A 21,461-nucleotide genomic window follows, 5' to 3' on the forward strand; every position below is an offset into this window, starting at 1 on the left:
TTGCTCCTCCGCCCATGAGTGAAAGGCTCTTAGCCACATGGCCAGCCGCACTGCTGCGGACAGAAGCAGGAGGAGCCTTTCTGACCACTCCAGGCTTCTGAGTGCCTGATGTGGAGGGTCTCTCGCCACAGGCCAGTTCCACCTAGTCACCACCTTCTAAGACATTATTCCTTAAAGTGTCTTTTTCCTAGAGTCACTTCCCAGGGAGTCATTTATTAAAGAAGCAACAAAAATCCGTAAGTATGTCAGCCTCATTTTTCACCTGAAGGAGAGGTGAAAAAGAAAGATAACATTTCCCAGCCTGGGTCAAGCTGAATTTAGGACTTTAAAACAACTAGAAGAACATTTTGGGGAGGGAGCCCGGCAGACACTCACACAGGGCAGAGGTTACAGAACACACACGTGTCCCAAGATAGTGGTTTTGCTTTTGAGAAAGTGGGAGGAGGAGGGGGTTGTCCCAGATTTTTCCTTTTAATTGATGCCACTGGAAACCAAGTCTCGTCAGCTGTGGAGGGTGTCTAAGGTCTTGTGACTCTCTTAGGTGGACGAACAAGGGCCTATCGAGTAACCAGAGAGAGCTGAGCAGGGCTGAGCTGTGGGTGGGTCACCCCCAGACCATGGCTGCAGGAGAAACCTCGTGACCACACCAAGAATACTGTGCTCTGCAGCCTCCTCCTCGTGTCCTTTGAAAGCTGTAAACAAAAACAAAAGCCAGACATGTCCCATCAGAAAGATGAGTGCTGAAAAACTTTGTAAGTGTCTAGTTAGACACTCTTCAGGTATCTGAATATAGGGTTGTGTTTTTTCTGTCTTTTTTTTTTTTTTGAGGAAGATTAGCCCTGAGCTAACATCTGCTGCCAATCCTCCTCCTTTTTTTGTTTTTGCTGAGGAAGATTGGCCCTGAGCTAACATCTGTGCCCATCTTCCTCTGCTTTATGTATGGGATGCCTGCCACACCATGGCTTGCCAAGCAGTGTGTAGGTCTGCACCCTGGATCCAGATGGATGAACCCGGGCCGCCAAAGCACAATGTGCAAACTTAACCACTGTGCCACCAGCCAGCCCCCTGGATACGGGTTTTAGATTGGGGTGAGAGCCAGCTATAGGAGAAAAGGAAGTCAGTTCTTTTTATTTCCAGAGAAAACGGGAAGTTGCTTTGTTGAAGATTAAAGCCGTATCAGGGCAGCCCCAAGCCTGCCAGTTCACTGCTCCAGCGTGTATTGTCCCGCGTGTTCTGGCGTGAGTGTTATCCACTTTCACTCAGCTTGGTAACAGCAAGTCTAAAATCAACATTTGCAAAACCAGCCGGATGAGGGGCTCCACTGGCTCTGTAAACAAGCTCCCTGATGCCCCGAAAGTGAGATTCACAAAGATCTGTGTCTGCATAGGATCTTCAGGAGCACAGAGACGATAAGAAGTGAATACTAGGCTCAGGCATAAAAAATATAGCCAAGATATAATTTAGTGTTGTTCAAAGAAATTGCGCATTTATATAGAAAACAATGACTCTATATAAAAAACTTCACTGTTTATGGATTCGGTTTTACCTAACATCGTACCATTTGCCATTGTGCTTGTCCCGCAAACATTGACACATAAACTGCCTTACTTTTTGTACATCAAGCCAACAACGATCCCATGCCTTCTACACATCCCAAATCATACAGTCGCCGTGAGAGGTACAGAGCCAGGCTGTGTACAGTGCTCAGCAACACTTGCGACGTGCGTTTCAGCCGCATCCCCAACAACACAGGTTCTTTCAGGTCATACATGGGCTGCCTTTGTCTTCTAACGATCCATGTGATCTGTAGCAGAAATTTTCCCAGTGGAACCAATGAAAAGACCAACCGTCCAGGTTTGCCCAAGACTGAGAGTTTCCTGGGATGCCGGACTTTCCGTGCTTACACCGAAAGGCTGCAGGCAAACCTGAAGAAGGTGGTCACTCTGAAGAGCCGAGGAAGCAATGAAATCAGTAAATCATGAGTGTTACATTCACTATAATTCTGACCACCAGTTCCAAGGCATGGAGGTTTCCCCTACCAAGAAGCAATTCTCCGACACCAGCTGGGTGTCATACGGTTCAACTCAGATCTGATACTACGCAGGGAGATAGCATCAGATCCCACAGGCTAAGGGCTCAGTCCTACAAGTCTGCCGCCTACTTCAGACCCGATCCTAAGTCCAGGTGTCACCTGCGCTTCTGACCCACCAGCTATAGAGGACGGTTCCCGCGACGCCCTCGGGTTTGATTAGTTTGCTAGAACGGCTCACAGAACTCAGGGAAACATGTTACTTACTAGATCCCCGCTTTATTACAAAAGGATATAACTCAGGAACAGCCAGACAGGCGAGATGCATAGGGCAGGGCGTGGGGAAAGGGCGTGGAGCTTCCATGCCTTCTCCGGGCACCCCACTCTCCATGCATCTCCATGGGTTCACCAGCTCAAAAGCTCTCCAGCCCACCCTCCCCGTCCTGTTGAGTTTTTATGGAGAATTCATTACACAGGCAAGATTGATTAAGTCATTGGCCATTGGCGATCGAGCTCAATCTCCATCCCCCTCCCCCCTCCCTGGAGGTCAGGGGTGGGAGTGAAGCTGCAGCCCTCTCATCACCTGCTTGGCTCCACTGCCAGCCAGTCCTCAAAGTCACCTCATTAACACAACAGAAGACACCTTTGTCGTTCTCATCACTTGGGAAATTCTCAGGGTTTTAGGAGGTCTGTGCCAGAAACGGAATGAAGACCAAGTGCAAACTTCTTATGAGAAATCACAACACCAGCCTCACACACGTGCTGCCCTACTCTCTCTCTCTCCTCCTTCCGTCCCATCTTACTCTCTTAGGGTAGCTCTATGGCACATTCACTAAGACCCAGACTCTAGCTTCCAAGTAGATAGGAGTCTAAGTTCCAGCTTTGCCATGACCTTTTAAAAATCTTGAACAACTAATTAAACTTCTCCAGCACTGTTTCCTTATTTGTGAAATGCCGGAAGTTTGTGACAATTGAGAAAACGCCTGTGACATATGTCACACTCCATATGTGTTAAGCATCGTCATCTCACAGATCACACATTAGATACTTCAGACTTTCAGTGTGCTGGTTCTGGTGAGACTGACTTCAGGTCACTGAGTGCCAGTGGGGAGCAAACCTTCCACCACAGGGCATTTGCTGGGCCAGAAGCAGGTCAGTCCTTTGTCCCTCCATTAGTGCAAAGCCAAGAAATGGGCAGAGCTGGAGCAATGTTCTGTCTGTCCAGAGCTTTTTCAGTTTTCCTTATCCAGCCTCTTAACCAAGGTCCTTGCATTATTGCTTTCATACACATCACACATGCACAGAGACACACACATGGACACATCATATAAATACACACAAACACAGAGACACACACACATACACACACACACCATATAAACACACAGACACGCCATATAAAGACACACACACACACACCCCACATAAAAACACATGCACAGAGGTTTTTATACTGTTGAGATGGGAGAAGCCAAATAAACATTTTTTCCTTTGTTTCTCAACAATTTAGGAAGTCTGCGGAAAACGGCGTGGCGCTCACTAAAGAGGGACTGAAGACCTGGAGAGGCAGGCCGGGGGGTGGAGGAGGGAGAAGTATTGGGAAAGGAATGTGCAGAAGGGAGATTCTTTTGGCCACAGAGTTCAGCAGGAAGCCCCACCTCCAGGGTGTGTGACCTCTTGGTGATTTCCCTGGGGAGTTCCCCCAGAAAACCTTTGTTCCAGGATCAAGAGGACGCTGAGCTTGGTAAATTCCCCAACAGAGGGGCCCGGTGGGCAAGGAGCTAAGGACGGGCAGGGACCAGGGTCTGGGCAGGTTTCCCCTTCCTGCCCTGACAGCCATGAGTGTGAGCTCCGCCAGGAAGAGGGGATGCCGTGGCCGGGGCGTCTCTGGTGGTTTCCTTTGTCCCTCGGCTTCCTGAGTTTGAAATGAAGGGATCTGAGGCTCTGTGACCACTCTCATCGTCTGGGATTCTTTCCTCAAGAGGCGTTCCTGAATTTGTGAGGACTGCCAGGAAAGAGAGTGAGTCACGGCTTCTGAGCAGACAACACCGGCTTTAGAAATTCCCAGAGATATGGCTTGTTTATGGGAGAGGAAACGGAGCTATTCTGAGCCACCAGGGGAAGAGGAAACACCGCTCAGTCTTTTAAAAGCTGCGTTGAAAGGTCACACAAGCAGCCAGAGAGCCAGCAAGAACCTGGGATAGACCCTGCTGTGGGCAGTTCACTTATCGACACCTTAGAGGCTATTTTGGGGCTTGGCATTTAAAATGCAAGACCCACAGCATTGAAATTCCACTGCTAGTCTCAAGTGGGAGGCATAAGGAGGCTCCGAGGGTGAGCCATGGGGTGGGGGATGCAGTGATGGCGGTTGGGGCTGGCGGACGGAGGGAGCAGGGCCTGTACCCTCAGTTGGAGGGAAAGGGGCACCTACACCACCTTTGACGATTTTCTAACTTCGTCTGTCATGATCAAGCCTCTGATTTTCATTCCCATTGTAGGGGAAGTAAAGTGTCCTCCACCCTCCTTCGTTCTCCAGCTGGACTGACGCAGGACAGCGTAACAGGAGAAACATGTCTGCACTTTATTTACATGTAAATGGGAGCCCTCACAAGAAAAATGAAGACCCAAAGACCCAAAGAAGAGGCCTAAGTGCTTATATGCTAGGTTGAACAAAGAGTAACAACTGTGGAAACGTAACTGAAACATGAGAGAGACTAAAGGAAGGCCAGATGTTTAACAAGCTCTATCAGTACAGATTTCTCACAGCCTCGACTGCGTCTCTGGTGATAAGAAGGTTTCTTTCTCCTGGAACAGGGAGGGCACCTTTCACATAGAAACGTTATCTCCTGCTTTTGGGGAGAAAAAAAGGAACGTCAGATTGCTCTTCTTGTATCAGCTGTTTTTCAAGCACCTTTCACTCAAAGGATCAACATGCCAAAGCAGCATATTTCGGGTGGCATGTCCTGAACTCTCACCATATTCCTTGCCACCTCCTCTTATATCTTTTCTCCGTAGTGTTAACAACTGAGATGTCGACTGTTATTACCTTAGAGAATTGTTCAAAGCTGCCAACTTTGGAGAATGTGACCAAGGAGAGAAACTCAGGGCATCCTTCCCACAACTCTGCTTCTCATGGACTCACTTTCTTGTGTATTGAGTTTGACCCTGAAATATTCAAACTCACAAAGCCACGGTCTACACATTTGTCGTTGTTGGCAGAGTTAGTCAGCTGACCACAGAGATTGATCTCCAAGGGAAAAATAACCCACTGAGTATGCACTGATTCAACAGTCATTAACCAATGTGATAATTTCATAGATACCGCATTTAATAAAAATCAATACCTTTTCCTAATCATAAAGTAAACATTTAAATAGAAATAGGATACCCCTTCAATGTGATAAAGGTGCCTTGGCTTAAAATAAATAAAGATTATATTTAATAGACAAATATTGGAAATATTCAAAATTGGAAACAAACACAAGGAATGTTCCCTTAGTATCACCATCACTTTAGATTCTCTGGCTAAGGCAGTAAGTTGTGAAATGGAAGAAATCAATTTGTAAACTAAGATACTAAAGTACTTGAAAATCACACCAGTATATATCTGGAAAAACCAAATGAATTAGCTAAAGCGTTCTTAATTAATAAAGAGTCATAAAGAACCTGGAATAAGATAAATACCTAACAAGCAATAGTATTCCTATATACGGCAATAACCAGATAGACAATAGATTGGGAAAGAAAAGCTATTTAAATAGCAAGAAATATAAAGCACCTACAAACTCAGTGCGAAATGTATTAAAACTTTTAAAACCTCTATTGAGAGATAATTTTAACAATGAATAAGAAGAGCTACCTTTGTATTAGATGGAATAATTCAACATAAAAATGTCAACGCTTCTCAAATTTATTAAAATATTCTACCCAAAAACGCAACAGGACTTTTCTTGGAAGTCATTAGAATTAGCATTGACTAATTGCTAAGTTTGGTGCTTCTCTTATAACCAGGGCTCAAAACTCTAAACAGGAAAATCTGGCAAGAAATATTCTGAGGGATCGATCTTGTCAGATATCAGAACCTATTATAAAACGTTAATAATTAAAACTGTGAGTTTGATATAAATGTAAAAATATAAACCAAAAGAAAGTAACCAAACACCCTGGAACAGACCCTGTTACAAGCGTCCCATTTATAGACAGCTTTATGGTTTACGAAACTTTCCACCTGCATTATCTTTTCTGCTTTAAAACCATCCTATGAAACAAATGTTATTATTATCCCTATTTTTTTAATGAAGCAACTGATACTCAGAAGTTGACTGACTTGCCCAACATAATAAAACTTAAATGAACCCAGATGTTCTGACCTCCCAGACCAGGCCTCTTTTCACTGTGTTGTTCTCACAAAGCAAAGGAGAATCGACTTTTCTTTTTAGTGATGTTGAAATACGGAAAAAAAAATATTTAGACTTGCCTCTTACACCATACACCCCTGCTAAAAGTAAAGACACAAAAATGTGCAGTTGTTTAAAGATTTCAATACTAAAAATCAAATTAGAGAAACCTTGGCAGAGAACCACGTATGTTACTAGAGACATGAGACAGAACTGGTGTGTGTGATGGCTCCTCACCGAGCCCACTCACGGGCAGGGGCTGCCCCATTCCCTCCTCGGCCCTTACACACCACCCCCAGCCCCTCCAGGTGAATCCCCAGTGTCTTACTACAACGTAAAAGTCCCCACAGTGAAGCTGAAGCTCTCCGGAAAACCGCTGTTGAAAGAAAGTGTAGTCAATCCATTTCTGGGGAGGGATAGGATGCCCAGAGCGTGACCAATTAGGAACCCATATTTGAGAGTCAGAACCAACACAAAAAACCTTTAAGCAACTAATATACAACCCATGCTTATTGTGTGTGGCACCTAATCAACTCTGACGTTGTGGTGAAAAAGCAGGTGCAGACAGTAGACGCACAACAGCCTCGGAGGAGCGGGCAGGACTGCGTTCCGGTGAAACTTTCCTTCCACGAATCGGCAGTGGGCAGACCTGACTTTGAGAACCCCTGTGCTAGACCATTTAAAATTAGTTAGCCCATTACATCAGCCTAAATACCCTTCAGATGAGAAATCAGAAACTGAAAGAGCTTCCTCAGCTTGACCACTTGACGGATCAGGACAGACCAGGTTTTCTCTTTGGTAAGTGGGCAGAGCTAAAAGCAGAACTCAGGTCTGTGACTCAAAAGCTGGATGGTGCGCAGTCTTCCCATTGGACGGCCTCCGAGGACCTGGGGGCGTTAACTGGACTTCGTAGATGTGAGATCTCAGGAGGTGGAGGAGGACCCCAAAGAGGTTCAGTTTCGTGAAACAAACACCTGCTGCCCTGAACTGGGGGCGGGGGGGCGGCGGGGGGAACGTGGATGGTTCGTGTTGGGGTCAATTCAGGAGGCAGGAAGCTGTGGGCCTTCTTGCTCACCCATGCCCCCTCTCCCAACCCAGACTTTCCATTTGCTGCTCCGAACACAGAGACCGCAGGGGAGCGGCGGACAGCGGTGTGTGCTTGTGTGTGCGAGGTGCAGGCAGATTGGTGGCTGTTTACACAAACCAGGAAATCCCCCAAACTAAGGTGATCCGGAGCAACTCATTTAACTTCTTTGAGCCCAAGCTTCCCTTTGTGTAAAATGGAAATGTCTTTCCTCATCCTTTTTTGTTTTTTTTTTTTTCAGGATGTCAGGATAATAAAACAGAAAAAAACTCTGTGCAAAGTTCATAGGAACCTCAGGGATATGTGTCATAAAATGACACAGTCTTATTGTCACCTGACAGCGCATGACTTCAGCTGGCTCCAGTCCTCTGCACTTCCCTTTCGGCAGGAACTCTGCCGTCTTTACATTTAACACGGCTCTGTTGAGGGGCCAGCACGATTAAACTGTGCTCTGACAACCACATCGACAGGAGACCAGGATATATGACACATAAAGGTGAAAGGACAGCGACTAAGGGGGGCGAATGAGCTTTTAAACAAGCCTGACGCCAGCCAACTAGTTCTCGTATGGCCTCCTGTGAAAAATCTTGACATATTGGTGCATTGCCATGAGTTATTTCTTCATATAACTGGGAATAGTGGCCAACATTATTTGATCTTGTCGAGTGTTATCTGGGACTACAAACTTACTTTATTTTAAGCTCAATGACATTTCATCACCAGTTAACACAGCATGAGTAGCTAAAACTCACTTCAGCACAGTATGCACGGCCCCCGGGGTTTTCCCGCTTCATTTTTGTGTGAATAGCTAGCTCTCTGATTTTCTCTACTTTTGATAGTTTCTGGTTTTACCCTCTTGGTGTGTTTTGAGCCATGTTTTTTAGTCCGTTATTACACATTATGTTATTTCTTTCACACGAGATTTATGTGTTATCTGTAATAATGGGAACTAATTCACTTCCTTTGCCCGTGTTAGCTCCGTCTAAAAGAGGAAGACATTTCTCTCCTGGTCATGCTTCTGGGGAGGAATGGGAAGGAGCGGGAGGCAGTCATTAAGGATTCTCTGGGATGGCTCCACCTGCAAACCTCCGCTCTGGGCTGGGGACGGGGCCCCACATGGGCGGCCCTCAGCAAATTCTCCCAGTTTGGGACTGAGACCTTCACGGTGCCTGGAATTTTTTGATGCTTTCTGGAAATTCAGAAACGATCGGTTCTGATCTCAATTCAGCTACTGACTCTCTGGTCTTTTCTACTTAAAGCCACGAAATTGTTTATTTTCAAGTTGTAGTTTAATTTAGTTTTGTTTTAAGCTTACCTGTTTCTGCCCAATCAATACAATTGGCCACACATTTAATCTGCTTCTGTCATCAAGAAGGCGGAAAAGCCCATGATTTTTCAGTCCTCTTTGAGTAAGTTCAGCCTGTGCGTGAGCTCAGCCCACTTTCCCCGGCTCCGTGTCAGCTTCTCTCCTGTAATACAAGAAAACACCCACATGGTCATAGACTCATTGCAAAAATTACATAATAAACAAGACTGAACTCTATTTGGTGATTGACAACATATGTTTACTTAATGAAACAACAGCACACGTGTCCAAGAAGGTGAACACTGGATTTGCTGGGTGCTCAGTCTGTGGCAGCACTTTGAGGTGCTTGACAGGAACCCATCCATCAGGGGTATCGTATCAATTAACAAGGGTGAGTGTTGACTATTGCAGCTGCGTGCTGATGATAATTTAGCCCTCCCTTTTAAAAAACGTTTTGTGGGGGGCTGGCCCAGTGGTGCAGCTGTTAAGTGCACACATTCCACTTTGGCAGCCTGGGGTTTGCCGGTTCAGATCCCAGGTGCGGACATGGCACTGCTTGTCAAGCCATGATATGGTAGGCGTCCCACATATAAAGTAGAGGAAGATGGGCATGGATGTTAGCTCAGGGCCAGTCTTCCTCAGCAAAAAGAGGAAGATTGGTGCAGATATTAGCTGAGGGCTAAACTTCCTCCAAAAACAAAATTTTTTTGTGGAGGTATAACATGCAAACAGAGACGGGATAAATGTTCCAGTGTAGTGAATTTTCACAAAATGAACAATCTGTGTAACGAATGCTCAGATGAAGACACAGTGTCTCCAGCACCACAGGGGTGCCCTGCGCCCCACTCCAGGCACTGGAAAGCCCCAGAGAAAACCTCTATCCCGGTTCTAATGCTGTTGACCACGTGGAATTATATGGTGTTAGCAGAGGCTTTTCTGAAGCTCCCTTAAGCCGCACGCATACAGGTCTGAGGCCTGAAGAGATCTGTCTGTTCTAGGCCGACGTGACAGAAGAGCTGGAGGAGGAGCATGAGTGCAGAGGGCGGGGCGTACTGTCACCTGAACGGGGACACCTCTGAGCGTGAGAGGAGGCGCTCTTCACCATGACGCCAGGACAGAAGGCAAGATAGTGACCGTCTCCAGCAAGCCAGGACACATGGTCACCTTGTGAGCCGGGACACACTAACAGGCAAAGTCCACCTTAAAGGCCGCAAAGGAGAGTCCACTCTCATCGCCCTAGACAAATGTGAGAGTGGGGGCTGGGGCATCCTTCCAGAAAGTGTGGTCACTGGTACCGCTCAGGTGGACGAGCCTCCCCGCGTCCCCGCTAGTGCAGGCACTGCAGAGTCTCAGAGGGAGCTCAGGCACTGTCCCCACCCCAAGGAGCTTGTGGTCTCACATGGCAACAAGACAAGTTCACAAATCAGTAAACTGTCAGGGAGCCGCCAACAGAAATGCACAAAGCAACATACGGGCTCCAAGGAATTATACGAAGTGTCATATGGATTCCAAGTGTCCACTGGGAGACGTGGAAGAAGCATTGTGGGGAGGTGACAGTCAAGATGAATTCTGACTCAACTCCAGTGATTCTCAGCCTTGACTGCACATGGGAATCACATGGGGAGGGTTGCAAACTCTGGTACCCAGGTACCCCCAGACCAACTAAGTCAGAATCCCAGAGCAGGACCCAGGCATAAGCATTTTAAAAGCTCTCCCAGGGAAGTCCAGTGCAGAGCCAAGTTTGAGAAGCACTATTCTAGAAACATGAGTAGGCACTGTCTGCCAGGAAAGGTGGGGAGGAGCAGAGACCATGGCGAGAAAAGCTGTTAGCTAGTCTGCTCCATCTTTGGTGGGCACACAGAGAAGACTCATCTGTTGGGAATTAAATATGGAGGGAAAGCAGCAGGGCAAAAATAATTTAACCCCCTTCAGGAAAAAAATTAATTAATTATGAAACCATTTGCTAAGGCCAATAACAGGGGTGGGTGGGGAGAGGATGCAGTGAACACCAAGGGAACTCAGAGCGGTCACACATCCATCATAATCGCAGGAGCCGTCTGAGGACTTCTGCTCCTCACATTAGCATTCCATTAAGCCCCTATTAGTGAGAGCGAGGAGACTGAATGAAACCGGCTTCCCAGGTTAGCACTAGCAGCCTGAGAGAGTTAACAAGCTGCGATCTTCCACTGGTACCTTGCAGGACCTGAGCCCCATTTGTAAAGGATGCTTAGAGGCTCCAAACCTTGACCTATCACGTTCCTGCTTGCAGGAGTTTGGGGAGCTAGAATTAATCACAGCAGGGACACAATTTACCGATCAATACCAGCCAATTAGAAGGCTCCCTGCTGTGGAGAGTTCCCCAGAATGCCGGATGACCTTTGGCCTTGACTTTTTGTGAGGGAGATGCTGCTTTATCACTGCTAGATAAGGATGGGATTCAGGTGCATAGCTCATTTCACATCAGGCCAACCCTCCGGGCATCCTGAGGCTGAACTTTTTCAGGACTTACATGTGAGCCACCTGCCAGTGGAGGCTGAAGAAGACGGGGATGGGAATTGTATCAGTCATCAATTCACAGCCAATGTGCCACTTTTTTTGAGAACTCAGCTGTGACCTTCGAGAAGCCATTGATGACCACAGAAAGAAGTAGACCATCTTTCCAGTGAATTCCCTATCACGTTGGCTGTCTGTCAGGAGCGAGGAGGTTCCGGGGCCTGGAACACAGCTGGAGATGGCGGGATCCTCACCATCTCAATCTCACCCGTGGCCTCCATAGAACCACCTGGTGGAAAGCATCCTAGTGGCTACCACTGTGTCCCGTGATCCGGCTCAGTGTCGAGACGGAGCTTGAGAGCGGCCCCGGGCCTCCATCCTGTGCTGGTGCAATCGCTGCCCCCCGTTATTGTTTACAGCGCCAGGTCAACATTTTTTATCAGTTTTCTGAGATCTTTGCCTCAGAGGTAATGTGCCCTAGGACATAAATGTTTAGAAGAAAAAAAAAACCTAGATAATTCTGGAAAGTGTTCTGAAGTTTACCATTTATTTTTCTGTTATTTACTTTTGTTTTCAGGAGCACAGGCTATCACTCACGGCCCCTCCTGGAGACTCTAGGACTTGAGGCGTTTGGCCCCATTCTCCTGTTTGTTTCTTTTCCTCTTGCAGGATTTCAGTCACGATTTCTTAGACGTCCACTTAATGAACACTTCTCAACTCTTCTGCTAAGTATTCCCCTGCCCTCTGCCCTCTGCCCCCTGCCCCCTGCCCCCTGCCCCGAGAGTGACATGGGTTTAAAATGAAAACTAAGACAGAGTTTTGAGTGACCCTAGGAAGCACCGGGCCTGGGGCAGATCTGTGGTTCCCTGCCCTGCCCTTACCCCATCCACAGGTCTTTCTATTTAAGTCAAACTTCATATAAATGACTATCAAAAATATCCTTGAAGGGAAAAAGCAAACTTCTGGAAGGTCAGCCTGGGAGTTGTGTGTGGATAGGACAGGGATGACATCAGAGATTTTTGCCTTGGAAATGGAGAAGGAGGGAACAGCTCCATGAACCAACAATGTATGTGAATTAGACTCAAGAAAACAGAAATAATTAAATGCACCGCTAGGCAGAGCCGCCGGCGTTCTGCCACCCTTCTCACCCACTAAAGCCCTGAGTGACTGACTCTTCGAGCCCCTCCCCAGATGTGCAGTGGTCGCCCATGTCACCTGAGCTGAGGGAGGACCACCACGTTCTTCACTTATGTCAGAGGGGATGCCTGTCACCTCCCGATCTCATCCAAAAGCACTGCGGCCTCTGCTGTTTTACAGTCTTTCCAAAGATGTTTAGCCTGAATCTTACTGTGAGCGACAGACTCAAACGACTCCTGATGGAGGGGCAGGGATGTTTGCATGTGTTCGTGCACAAAAGTGCAAAATGTGAAGACATTCACCGAGTCTAGTAAACATTACCAGGATTATATTACTTTTTCAATTTTTCTGTAGGTTCAACATTTTTCACAAATCACAAGGTGCACCTCTGACATGATGCTCAGTCTGTTGTGTTCAGCAGTCCACGGATTAACCATGATATTCAAAAATTTTTCACGCATTGATACTTGACACAGGAAATAAAACAGATTATTAAACCAGTTTTTAGCAAATTTGGAGGTTCTTTATGAAAAACTAAATTCCTTTTAACAGGAAACAGTCCCTCAAAGGAAAATAATACTGTGTCCAAGACATCAACTTCCTCACGAAGAGAATTCAGAGAAAGTTCTTCCAACCATGATGACAAGTCCTGTCCAAACTCCCTCATGGAGACGCGAAGAGTCCTCGCAGTCAACCGAGCCAGAGCAGGCGGAGCACAAGGCGGCAGGTTTTCAGCGGGAAGCCCCCTCTCCACATATGGGAGGCGCTCAGGAATAATTTTATGAACTGCATTACTGGTAAACAGGTTTTCTGCAATGTGAATGACACCAAAGAGGATAATCAATTTATTTTTATCTAAGAAATGTTAGAGTAGGTTGTATTTTAGATTTCTTGGTTTAAGGTGACCCATTATATATATTTACATGCATACATATGCACACACATGTACTGGGCATGGGGCGTAGCCTGCTGCTAAATACAGATTACCAGCTTTCTTTACCACATCGTTTACCACTTTTGTGCCTAAAGATACTCATCAACTTAAGATTTCTGTAAAGAGGTGTATTTGCTGGGATCAATAAAAATTATAGACATACTTAATAAAATTTCATCTTCTAATGCATGTTCTAGGCAGTTATATATATTTATTTACACAGTATTATATATTTTACATGTTTATATGTATTTATTTACTCTTCTACAAAATTGTCTAATAGCCCATATCTTAAGAGAACGTTACAAAGGATACAAAAGAAAAGAAACACAGAGGTAAGACGGTTGTGCTGTGGACGGACAGACGGAGAGCACGCAGCATTGCCCTGCCTTCCCAACATGCTGGGCAAAGCTGATGACCAGCACTCAGAAGCATGGGGTCCAGGCAGCGCGTGATACATGCAGCTCTCGGGCTGATGAGCAGGATGATAGCTGTGAGAAACTTCCTGGAAGCTCACCAAGTGCCGGGCACCACAGGGAGGGCTCTGCATAGCTTATGTGTCTTGTTTTGCAGAGGAAGCTCCTGAGACTCAGAGAAGTTGAGTGATCCGCTGAGGGTCCCATGTTTGATACGTGATCAAGCTGAGGTTCAAATCCAGACGTCAACCTCAGACCCCACACCCACGATCATTCCAGCCACCACCTCCAAGTTCTACATACAAGTGGCAACCAGCAGCCCAGGACAGGAAAGTGAGTCAAGACACTTGTGCGCAAGCCACAAACAACATGACAAAGAGCAGAAGGAGGAGGTATAACTTCCACGTTCTCCATTTGTGTTCCAGACAGAAAACTCAAATATGGGGCAGAAACGGCGCAATACCATCGAGGGTGGATTGCATTATTTGGGGAGTTAGTCATGTGACCCCGCCCAGCCTCCCACTGCTGCTTTGCAGCATCTGACCCTGGCTCAACGAGCTGGCATCCTGCGTCCCCACCTACCTACCGCTGTCAGCTTGACCATGATGCACGCCTCCGCCAAAGCATGGAAGGCCCGCTCACAGGGAGCCCAACAGGAAAGAAGCTTCCTCCTCCACAGGCCAGCAGCGCGGCTAAAGATGCAGTTTAGCTGACTGGTGAGGTAGAGGGATGATGAAGATGAATAAACGGCACAGGCCTGTGCTTGGCTCAGACAAAACATGCAGCAAAGGCACCGCTGTCATGCCGTCATCATCCCCGTGCTCTGAGACAGCCCTGCATCTCAGAAACCTGGCCTGGCATCCAGCACTGGAGAGGGGAAGGCGGCCCCTCACACAGTCTGAGAGTGGCAGACACACGTAGGCCTGGGAACCAACATTTTTCTAGGAGAAACCCTCACTCTTTCTCCCCTTAAAGTAATGGCACACAGCAGAAAAGTGCACAGCTCGACTAGAACACGGAACGTGTGTTGCGGGGATCTTTGCCATCACAGCCGACCCTACATCAGGCTGTGTGCAAGCCACTATTTCATAACACTTTTACTTTAACCTGTAACTCAGGCACCTCAAGCTACACATCCCCCTCTTCTACAATATCCTCAGTCTGACATTATAAGGATGAAAAGAGCTACTTTTTAAGAAAAACATCTTTAAGCTGACACATCATTTCCAACACACCCTACGTAGAAAGTTGCTGTGTTTCAGAGTCTTTTGGATTATTTTAATCTGTTGAAAAGAAAAGCTAACATAACATCTTTGGACACTTCAGACTTCTTTTTCTTTGCTCTGATGATGCTCTTTTCTTCTTTTCTCCCCTTAGTTTCATCTCTTTTCAAAAGCACAATTTTAAATCCTGTAAGTAGAAACTGGAAAGACTTCTGGGTTTTGCATAGCATCTAGCTAATTCCTCAGTATAGTCTTTGTTCTATTTTTTAGTGCACATTTTTAAAGGCAATAATAAACTTTGACCTTTAAAATCTTCAAATAAATCAATTAGCAAGAGAAAGGACTAGGTAACGAGTAGAATGGGAAAAAATCAAACAAGGATAGGAAGTCATAGAAAAGTCCTAAAATGGAGCGTGTGTGTATTTGAGTGTTGTTCTTTTGTGTATGTGTGTTTCAAGCAAGCAAATTTTGAGTAAAAATGTAGTAAATGAGAAAAGTGGTAAGGTGCTTTTGAAGTCCTTTCATCAGGCAAAGATTTGCAAAGCAATGAAAAGGAGGAGGAGCTGGGAAAGCAACGGTCCCGGGCACGTGTTCACACCAGCCTGTTCACACCAGCCTGTTCACACCAGCCGGCTCCAGCCTCGCGGGCCCTTGTTCCCGTGTTATCCCTATTGCAGGAGGAGGTAGTGACGCTTTCACTGTTCTTTCTCCTTCTCCTCCTTCTCTCTTTGCTCTTAAATTCGGTTTCCAATAGAGGGTCTTTCCTGATTTGCCTACAAACATTGTTCCTTTTCCTGGTACAGATAACATCTTCTTTGATCAAAGAAAAATCAGCGAATTAAAACTCCTTCTGGGCCCAAAGCTTCTTCCACGTTGTATCACACTGAAATCTACAACGGAGGCCTGAACGTAGGGGTTTTCATGCTGCAACGAACATGGGGGCGAAGTCAAAGCTGGCAGCAGACGAGTTCAGTGGCCACGCATATTCGAAGCTAACGGGAAATTACTTCTGAGGGAAGTAACATGTCGGCTTAAATTCACCATGAAATATAAATGACTGATGTCAAATCTTTTGCTGAAGCAGAAATTGATGAAGAGGAGGACAGGCGTATAGGAAAGGGTGCAGAGCCCTTTGAGAGGAAGGGAGCCCTCAGCAGAGGGGAGAAAACTATGCAGGAAAAGGAGGCAGAACTCAGGTCAGCTGGTCTGCATCTCTGCTCTGCCTTGAACTTGCTCTTCCCTTCAATTCATGATGTGTGACAGCATCCAGTTATATTCATTCAAATTCAGACAGAAAATAAACAGTATTCCAGAAAAGGGGGAAGCATCCGCAGAGCTTCTCAGAACACAGGCAGTCGTGGCCTCACTGAGTCTCAGGTTCCAGCCAACAACCCCAGCCCCAGCTCAGCTCCTGAAGGCCCTGCCTCCTCCCATCTCGTCCAGGGGGCTGGGCAGGGCCTGCTTCCATAGTCGTCACACGACAGGGTTGCCTGGGTGTGCCCCACCCCTTCTCCCCAAGCAAAGGCGAGTCCTGGAGATGGCTTTGCTGACTCACGGACCTACAGCATTCTCAGAAATTTGATGTCCTAGTTTTGACTATTCCTGTCTAATTCCAAAAGCCCACGGCAAGAGGTGATTGCCGTTTGCTGAGCACTAATTTGAGTGTTGCACTTTCTGGGGTGGAAGAGCTGGTTTTTGAAACTAGGATACCTCACTGGGGCTTAATTGCCCTTCCTCCCAAAAGTAGTAAGCTGCAGGAAATAAGGAAGTTTCGCTTCCAAAGCTATGTTATGGCATTATTCCCACATTTGGGGATTACCAAAGTTCTCCTGACATATATTTTCTCCATAAATGTCAATGATCTATGGTAGTATTTATACACCTGATAATAGTAATCACTCCATTTATTGAATGCCTATTATGAATCAGGCACTTTACATATATCAGCTCACTTACGGTCAAAATAATCCTGTAGCAGGACCTACCACTATTCTCATCTTACAAATGATGAAGTGGAGATTTAGTGAGCTTGGGCCACTGTGGAGACAGTAGGATCTGAACCCAGGCAGTCTGACTTCAGAAGCCTGTGAGTGTAATCACGACACTGCAATGCCTCTGTGTGTGCCGATGACCTCTATATAATGTCCCCACGTGAATCTGTTACAAGAGACCAGCAGCTCCTCACAGGCAACTTGTGTCCAGAGTCACTGGATTTCTTATCCTCAGTGCCAAGGCCAGGCCTATGGGAAGATATTCAACACATTCGGGAGTAAGGCCTGGAGGAGCCCGCTGGCTGGTACTCAGAACCCCCTCCTGCACCCTTCCCTTATGTACCTGGGGTCTTGGCTGTCTTCGGTGCCACAGGAGCGGTGCACTCAGCAAGGCTCTGCCACGTGGTTTGGAAGAGACGGAAGCTCCTTTCTTCATATCTGGACCTTATAGTGACTTGAGGAGCCTTTGGTAACATGTACCTGGAGCAACCGAGCCTGTTCCAACGGCTTTTAGACCATTAAATGGATGGCTTATCTCACCTTAACCAGAAACTCTCTCTTTCGCCCCCTCTCTCCCTCCCTCTCTCTCTCTCCTCCCCCAACATGCACACACTCTGTCTGCTTCCTTCTTGATTAAAATCAGACTCACTAGGTGTGGTTGCCAAACCTCCACGACAGGAGAGCTGACCCCACACCTTCTCCCCAAGCCTGCATTCTTACTTCTTAAAGAGAACCAAGCTCAGAGAGGAAAAGGCAGCCCGCTTCGTCCCTCCCCATATTCCCACCCCTGAAGCCTGCTCTGGTTCCAAACATGCACATTGCTCAGCCTGGCCATTTCTGAAGCTCAGATGAATTTTACCCACAGAGGAAGCGGTGGCATTACCCCATTTACAGCAGCAAGGCAATCTTGACTGCCATTCTGTTGGCCACTCCTGGTGATGATGCTTTTAAAAGTGACTAGAGCCCCTTCAGGAAACTTCAAATGCATTTGGAATATAACAACAGAATACATTTTATAAAACTACGTGTAACAAAGCCATTTCCCCAGCAGGTATTTCAGTGGGCCAGAGTCTGTTTACTTCAGAAGCTCCAGGATGCCGTAAGAATATTTGCCTCATTATCCCCATTATTTTACCCTCAGGGAACTGTCCCTAATAAACTTTGCTATGTCTCTTCTCCTGGCTAGTTTTAATGTGAGCCAAGGGAACGATTTCAGGAAAGCACGAGTTCTTTTCTGCCTGGGCTTGCAAAATTGTCTTCTGCTGCAGACGCATCTGTTAGCAATGATTGAGGCAATCTGTGCAGCGTAAGACAACTTGTTGAGAGATGACTCTGAAAAGATCCTCTCCCAAGGAACGTTTAACCTCTTAGTACCCTTTCAGGGCAGCGAGATCTTCAATTTAATGGCTGCAGAAGACTCGATGATGCCTTCTCACCAGCACGGCCATCTTAAAGTAGCGCTTGCACCTCGGAACCAAGAGGAACTTGAGAACTTCAGGGGCCTAAAGACAGTAAATATCACCCAAAAGGGTGTTTCAGGTTCAAGTACCACTTCAAGTTCTCACCCTCTCTGATGGGCCAGGATGATTGTTTGACAAAGATCCTCTTTGACAGGAGTAGCATCCCTCGGCATTCTTTACATGGCCAAGAAGACCCCAGATCTAAAGCCAAGTTCTCAGGAGGCTGAGAACATCAGAAAACCCCTAAAGTAGTCCTCTAAGCCACTACTCCGCTTATCATCTTCCTGCCTCAGTCTGAGAATAAAATTGGCATGGCTTCCAACTAGAGATTTAGAGCAGCCTGGCGATGAATACCAGGCCCAGGGCTCTCAAGACAGATATGTCGTCATCTCTGGGTGTCCTGTCTCCCCAGCATGTTAGCCAACACATCAGGGACCTGCTCAAACCGGGGTTGCAGACTCAGGAGTAGGTGGAGACATGCCAGGAGAAGAAGGAGCCACGGGATACACGTGGACAGGGTCTGGGAGCACCAATAACGGGGAGAATGACGTTATCTTAGAGCTTAAGCAAGTAGAATAGAATACAAACCTGGAATAAAACACAAAATTCATGGAGTTTTAAAGTAAACCTTAAAACTGCGAATAAATTCTGAGCTCGAGGCAAGAGCTTCCATCTTCTTCCCCAGAACTCAGAGTTTCTAAATGTCTACTGTCCTCCTGCGGCAGGGGCACTTTGATGGGTATTTGAGAAAAACTGTCTCAGTGTATCTCTCTCAGAGCCACTGGCATTTTAAAAAAATACTCAATGGAAAAAAATCTGTTATAAAACAAAAAGAATAAATTAAGGAAAAAGGAAAAAAAGAAAGAAGTATTTACAGGAATCTTTGTATACTTATGGCATAACCCCTCAATGCATTTCATGTTAAGGGGGAATCTCAGGTCCACAAAGGCTGAGCGATTTGCCCAGAGTCACGGAGCTCTGAAGGGCAAGGCCAAGACGGCAACGAGTAGAAATAGCGAGATGAGGAGAGCCTTTTTGGAAGACCCCCTGTCATTGACAGTCAACTGTCACCCCACCTGCGTGAGAGAGCTTCCAGATTCCCCCAGCAGGCCTGCCACTGCAGCCTGCTCCCTCCCCCGGGCAGGATCCTTTCCGAGTCCCTGACAGCATAGCAGCACCCTGCCAGACTCAGCATGGGGGTGAGCCAGGAGATCTCGCTCTTTTTCCCGGGTTTATTGAGATGTAATGGACATACAACATTGTATCAGTTTTAGGTGGACAGCATGATGATCTGATATATGTATAGATTGCAAAATGATTATCACTATGAGTTTAATTAACATCCATCACCTCACTTGGTTGCAATTTTTTTTGTGTGATGAGAGCTTTTATGATCTACTCGCTTAGCAACTTTCAACCATACGATATGCTATTGCCAACTCTAATCACCATGCTGTATGTTACATCCCCAGGACTTACTGATCTTCTTTTTTTAAAGATTTTTTATTTCTCCTTTTTCTCCCAAAGCTCCCCGGTACATAGTTGCATATTTTTGGTTGTGGGTCCTTCTAGTTGTGGCATGTGGGTTGCCACCTCAGCGTGGCTTGATGACTGGTGCCATGTCCACGCCCAGGATTTGAACTGGCGAAACCCTGGGCAGCCAAAGCAGAGCACGTGAACTTAACCACTTGGCCACGGGGTGGGCCTCTGGACTTATTGATCTTATAAGTGGATGTTTGTACTTTTTGATGCCTTTCCCATTTGCCCCAGCCCCCACCCTCCACCTCTGAGAACCACCAATCTAGTCTGTGTTTCTAATGAATCAATTTTTTTTTAGATTCTACGTATAAGTGAGATCATACAGTATTTGTATTTCTCTGTCTGACCTATTGCACTTAGCATAATGCCCTCAACGTCCATCCATGTTGTCACAATGACAGAATTTCCTTCTTTTTTATGACTGAATTATATATTCATATTTAATTTTCTTTATCCATTCACCCATCGATGGACACTTAGGTTGTTTCTGCATCTTGGCTGTTGTAAATAACACAGCAGTGAACATGGGGGTTCTCAGAAGACATCTCTGTTGACCTCTGTTTATCCCTCTAGCCAGGCTGCTACCCTTGGCCAGTGGAAGGGAGATTTTTGAAGGGACCACCTGCAAATTAGAAAATGAGCAACCCCAGGACACCTAACCATCTTGGCCCTCGCTCTCCCGTTCTCTGTCTCTCTGCGTCTCTGAATCTTAAATGTACTACTGTTTCTTCCTCAGTTTCTGTTTCTGTCTCTGTTTCTTTTTTTCCTTTCTGTCTATTCTCTATTTCTTCCTCTTCTACCTATTTTCTCTTTATTTGATTTGAAAAATTGTATCATTTGGTAACAAGCCTGAGGATATAAGCATCACAATATGTAATTAAAATATGGAAAGAAGTGACAACCCTGGTGTTTTGCTTGGAGTTGTGTTGCATATTTATTAATTTATTTATTAATTATAATTTAATTTGAAGGATTTCAGCCAGGGCTGTGAGATATTCTGCATGTGCCAGTTAGTCCAAGCTTCCACTCTAGGGGCAGTCAGCTGCCTTAATGGAAAATCCATCCTCCTGGGGTACTCAGTTGGCATCACGTTTGAAAGGATCCCTCGAGAAGCAGCTACGCAAATGCTCCTGTGTGCGGTAGCTCAAACAGCACCCAAGGTTTCCTAGTTAGCATAGTGAATTTTAAATATATTTAAAGTGGCTACTTATTAAATAAATTAATGGCTTTTTAGTTAGTATATCACAAAGGTTTCCACATATTTACAACACTCCTCCTCAAATACCTCATTTTACAGATGTGGAATCTGAGGTTCCAAAAGGTTAGAAATGGGCTATATTGGTGAATTAAATGTGCTTGGGATGCAGAGACTGGCTGGAATGTTTAAGAAACTCTCGCAGCCTCACTTACCCAGGCTGTCAGAGTCCAGCTGGACCTGCCGCTGACCTCTTG

General features: G+C 46.1%; 1 long non-coding RNA gene across 1 annotated transcript in view; it reads right to left on the reverse strand.

The window, feature by feature from the left end:
* Positions 1 to 21,461, reverse strand: part of LOC138918825 (uncharacterized) — a 140,440-nt gene that overhangs the window by 87,472 nt on the left and 31,507 nt on the right. Inside the window, exon 2 of the long non-coding RNA XR_011428631.1 lies at positions 8,826 to 8,979. This is a non-coding gene — a long non-coding RNA (uncharacterized lncRNA). The remainder of the gene's footprint in view (positions 1 to 8,825; positions 8,980 to 21,461) is intronic.

Source organism: Equus caballus, chromosome 18 (genome assembly GCF_041296265.1).
Source record: "Equus caballus isolate H_3958 breed thoroughbred chromosome 18, TB-T2T, whole genome shotgun sequence".
Classification (NCBI taxonomy): Eukaryota; Metazoa; Chordata; class Mammalia; order Perissodactyla; family Equidae; genus Equus; species Equus caballus.